The following is a 5,979-nucleotide window of genomic DNA, read 5'->3' on the forward strand; positions in this document are numbered from 1 at the left end:
GGAAAAAAGCTGTCTGATAGTGGATGTTACGGGCTGCAATTTTGTGATTAAAGTCAACAGAGGGCGTCTGTTTAATATGCTCACCAGGGACCGCCTGAAAACATTCATGCACACACTCAGCATAATTACCGATTGGTATAATTATAAACTATTATTAAAAATATCCAAACACGTTTGCACAGGATGATCAATTATATATGCAGCAGTTAATAAAGTGGGGACAAATGCACAATGAAAAAGTTTTAAAAAAGCCACTATATGCTACAGGATGTTTGCATCTTCTCAATGCAAGAGGACACTTAAGAAAACCCAAGGGTAACAAAAGTTCAGTTAAAACGCCCTCCACACTCTTCAATTCAATGCAATGTTCTTGTTCTGTCACGTTTTGATTCAGTGAGCCACAAGATACAATTTCGTATGCAATTTCTGGGATCAACACTCATTTCGTAATTGAAAAAAAAATCGTTCTCATCATGAAACAGCAAAAAGGTAAAATGAGAGTAAGGATAAATACAACTTGAACAAAAAGTGAAAACACTGACAAAGCATGCATGTGGCAAACGGTCACCGTAACACAAAAATAAGTCTCATCATCGTCTCATCAGAAAAAAAATCATAATGAAACTGAAAGCGTTTTCGGGAGTTTCGATCAGCACGAAAACACAATGCTTTGTAAACAATAGTCACACGCTTGCATGTCAAGCAACGAAAAACTCGTGCTGCAATAATGCCGTTTCAGAAACTTGGCGTATAAAAAGCCATTACTTCTATCATTTCAACCGTAAGCAATACAAGTCATGTTCCCGCTATGTGCGTGTTTGCGCGTGTACGATGGGTTTGCGCACGTGATGAGCCCGACGTACTTGTCCCAGATGCATAATAAAATAATTTAAAAAAAAATAATAAAAACCATTCTTCTATAGCGCATATCACCATGCATGTGCCCGCGACCAACATCAATAAACAGAACACTGTTAGGAGACAAGCTAATAGTACGTTTCCTACCAAGTTTTCGATTTTTTTTTTCTCAATGAAAAGTCCGTTTTCAAAGGGCATTCCTTCGATTCGCCTTATCGAAGTATTCAAAGAGCATTCAGTTCTCTGTGTTCTATTCCAAAGTGCGTGACAAGTCGTTCCACTTCGTTTATTTTAGGCCACGCCGTTCATTATTGAATTTCTCCCATTCGTCAATCGAATTATTGCTGCTGGGCTCTTTTTTGCCATTTGTTCTATCAAATAAAACCGTGTTTGGTGCGCCTATACGTTAATGTGCGGTGCGTTATTTTCCTTTATATATTCCGCTGAAATTCATTTTCGTTTAAAGTGAGTACCAATCGACCGTAAGTACTCGTCCTATTTTCAGGTATGACTGAAACGACCTGATCAATCAAGTGAAGTCTGAAATTAACTGAATACAGTTAACAACGACGATCATTTCAAGAATAGTATAGGCCTACAGTAAAGAGACAAGAACCGAGAACATTAATTGAGTGACCATTTTACCTGCTGAATTGTGGGGAAAAACCGGTTTAATGAAAACATATCTCACAGGCCTTTATTCCATACCTGCGGCGCTTTTACCTTCGTTTCCCAAAACAGCTACCCTGATGAACGGAAAAGATAAAAGTCCAGTTAATCTGGACCGTGTTTCCTGGTATACTGAATTGGAAATTATTTAGCGGTAATTTTTATATCGCGCTGGCTCGGACTATTGTTGATCTGACCTACTTTTAATAATTTTCGATCTGAACCCAAATTTAGATGTGGTGATAAACTGACGCGGACTTTCAGCAAATTGTTCTATTAATTTTTGCACCGCATGTCGTCACTTGAGCGGGCGGCATTTACTTATAATGTTGGAAAATAAAGATGCTTGGCTGGCTGTCTTGCTCGGGCTAAAACTGCGTGTGCTTGAAGAATTAATACTACCGTAAACCAATGCCTCAAGACTAAAGACTTATCAAAATAAGGTCTTTCTCGGGAGAGGATATTAAAAGGGGAGAACCAAATTCTGCCGATGTTGATAAACTTGTTAATTGAAGCAGGTTGGTGAACACGACTACAAGAGGAATTGTTTACCAAATATACTTTTACGAAATCTACGAATCAAACACTGCACATACCACAGCACCAATAATGTCATGGAGGCATTTTGACGATATTTTCTGCTCAAATCTGCTGTTGGCCTTTTGGCCTTTCGGTCAAACAGCGAGAGAGCTGGACGATGAGACCAAGGTTGTTATGACCATGGAGATATAGCTTTATGCTATGACCGTTCGACCGACTCCAACCATAAGAGGCCCATCAATCATCGTCTGTTCCTTAATGACGGTACTAATCCGGGTTATAAAAGGCCTAATTCGTTTAGTTGACAGATAATTAGTCTGACGTGAAAGCTGAGTGATGAGATTGGGCAGTGTTAGATTACACCATGATAATTAATCAGATATAGCAAAATAATTTGACAGATCCGACGCCTCGGGGTTTTGAACAATTCAAACAAAAATTTCAATAAACAAACCGTAATGTTAAATTTGTGAAGGTAAAGCCCTCTTTGCAATATACGCATTTCAATCAAATTAAGTCATTAATCGTTCACGTCAATAACAAGAATATGGGTCAACACAATGCCTCAAGCTTTGTTGTGCAGTATGCAAGATAAATATTTACTGGTGAAAACAGAAATTCACATCAACAGTGACCCACAAAAATGGATGTTTTATTTATATCCCCCGATCAATGGGCCAAAACCTTTCTGGATAAATGGAGCTAGCTATAAGTATTAGGCTAATAAGGTGTAATAATATATAATGATAAGAGGCCTAATACACTAATGTAATGTTCTTCATGTACAATCGAGCACTGTTTCCTACAGCCACGTAAAAAAATGCACGCGTCGGCGGGTCGCATCTAGAAAGTTCCTGCACCCTCTGATTGACTTTTTCCCCATCGACGCAAACATGCCAAGCCTACCGAACAACGAGAATGTGACGCTAGAGAATGCGATTCTAAATATACATCCAAGACATTGGAAACTGCAGCTACCTTTTATCCCTTTGCCTTTGAAGTTACTCTTCTACTATATATATTAAATGTGTTTTGTTCAATTCCTTGACATTTCGCTATTAAATCAGTGACGATGTACTATACGAGGCGTAAACGGTGGTTTAGGCCTAAAAGCTTTCCTGCACATAAACACAAAGGGGTCCGCGAAATAAATATGTGAATAGGCGTCGCAGGGGAGGGGGGGGGGGCAAGGAGGAGAACTACCCACGAGCAAAAGTAGTAATAGCTACAGAAATAAATAAAAATAGATGAAAGGAAAAGATAGGAGAAAAAAAAAAACAGAAAAAGAGGGTCAAGTACATAATGTGTAATGATTTTATTTATTTTTAACAATAGGCCTAGAAAGTGCCGGAAAAGGGTCTAAAAGGCAGGTGTGTATGTACATGCATACTGCAGTGTGGGTTGTTGAACAGCCCCAAGCGTCCATTGATGTCCCGATTACCCCCCCCCCCCCCTCCCCCGAATAAAGGGTTGCCGAGGAACGATATTAGACCCCCGTCCCGGCTATTCGAAAGTTCCCATGGCCAGTCGTGGGCCTGTTCCGGACACATTTTGGGGTACCTCCTCAACCCAATTGTTAAGTTTCTCGCTGCTTACAATACTTGAGACGGCATATAATATAGGCCTACAAAGGCAATATTATTGCCTTTAAAATTGAGTATTTGGTCATGTTTTAAAGTTAATTGTTCCTAGGACGTCAATTTTTATACGTGCAAGCTGGTCATGGTGTTTTATTTTCCCACGTAAATCGTTACCTTATATTTTGCTATTAATTAATGATTTTTTTAAATACACTGCTGGGTCTCGCCCTTGGGTTGACTCTACATTCCCTTTTAATTCGAGCACTATTTAATTACATGTCTTCCCCACACACAATTTTGGAAAAATTTCCGGTAGATTTCGGAGTAACCTTTTGTGAACGATTTTCTTTGCAAGCAAAGAAAAACGGGGTATAGCCTTTTGTAATCATTTTGCGACCTGAAAAAAAACGGGGGTAACTTTTTTCAGTTTTTTTTTTTAGTCCAACCCTTCGCCAAATTAGTCCGTGGAAATAACCGTCCCTGGATGCATGCAAAATAGGCAGGCTGTCTTTCCATTGAAGGAAAATAATTAATTGTTGGAAAAGCAGTGATGATAAAATCACACCTCACACTCTCTCAGTGCCTAACAACGACCCGGAACCACAGCGGAAATGATGCCCAAGGTCCTATGGGTTAAAATGACAAACTTTTATCTCAAATAATATTCCTCCCATTCCACGCTGAGCCACTCAATATTTGTATACTAGCCGGCCGCGCTGTCCTTGCTTCGTACGTACGTACGTACGTACATGTACATGCGTGACTTTCTGTGATCAATACCACAGCCTGTTTGTGATGATAAACATTGAGGATATATTTGCTGGAATCAACCATGGATGTAGAAATAAACCAGGGTAAATCAAAGCCTTTGAATTTTAGCCATGAATCTTGTTTGCATGATCCAGATACAGATGCGCATAGGCCATTAATTCAATCTATTTTTTCACTCCGTGATTCAATTTGTGTATTTGTGTAAGTCGGCAAAATGCCGACTTGCAGCAGAAGCCGACATTTGCGTAAGTCGTCTCAAATTCTCTGGTTCCGAGAGTGCCGTCTTAGCCGGAGTTTACTGTAATCTAAACAAAAATTCGCGTCAAATTTGTTTTTGTCAAAATGACACTTTTTTCCGGATGGAATGGCTTGGAAAAGTTGGATCTGACCCAGGTCTGCTTTTCAACATGCCGACCACTTTTGTGACATGTTTCATTTTCACGGATCCAACACAAACAAATGAGTTAATTTCAAATAACGCGGCTCAGTGTTTCAAGACTCTTCATTGTCAGTAGGCCATTCGCAAGCAATACTCCAGACCTCCAAGGTTTCTTATATCTCTTGATAATTTACAATTCCCCAACAATTTATGCGATTCATGGAGCGATGGTCAGAAATGTTAACAGTTACATGTTAAACATCTCGGTTCGAACAGACATTTTAACAATTTAATTTATTAAAGCATGTCCTCACTCGAAAGTTGACACAAACTTCAAAAAAGCGAAAAAAAAAGGCTTTTAATAGTTTGAGGATGTAGCTTCCTGCATAATTTTCAGGGTATTTCCAAGACTATTTAAAAATACGAAAACTGGTAAATATCTGTTCTTAAGAGGCATCATAGAGAGCTAGACAAATTTATGATTCAATGGCTTTGTTTATTTCTTAACACATTGTAGAAATATATATAGTTTTGCACAATTCTCATGTAAAAAAAAAATGATTACACAATAAGAAAGCATGATCATTTATTTAGTTGCTGTCTTATTTACACAGGGTGGCCTTACCAGTCAAAAAAACCTGCTCTCCATAAAGGCCCTGGTTCGTATTACATAAACATAAATTAAATATCATAAAAGAAATTGAATTAAAAAAAAAAACCAAAAAAACATAGATATCATTAACAATACTAAGATTAACAATCAAATTAAATTAGACATAAAAAATAATAAAGACTAAAAAAAAAAGTCCAAATAAAACAACACCGCAATTGAATTGAAAGCAGTTGATATATTAAACTAAAAGTAGAAACTGTGTTTCATCCTGAAAAGTAATATCGACTAATATACCGGAACGCTCACACAGCCCATTTCGGTAGAATATCGAAATAATTTCCACGAAATCTGCAATTATCATATGTAAACCAATCACTTGATATTATAATTAGCTTTAGAAACCCGTAATCAGTTTAGTCTGTAAAGTAGGCTATCCGTTACATTAGCTGAATACTATCCGCTGTACATAAAAGATTGGAATCATTGGCTGGCAACATTACCATCTAGAGTGTCTGCCTCACAAGGATGTCGTGGTTTCCATTCAATATTCTATCACATAAAATTTATAT

Source organism: Patiria miniata, unplaced genomic scaffold (genome assembly GCF_015706575.1).
Source record: "Patiria miniata isolate m_02_andy unplaced genomic scaffold, ASM1570657v1 HiC_scaffold_5, whole genome shotgun sequence".
NCBI lineage: Eukaryota > Metazoa > Echinodermata > Asteroidea > Valvatida > Asterinidae > Patiria > Patiria miniata.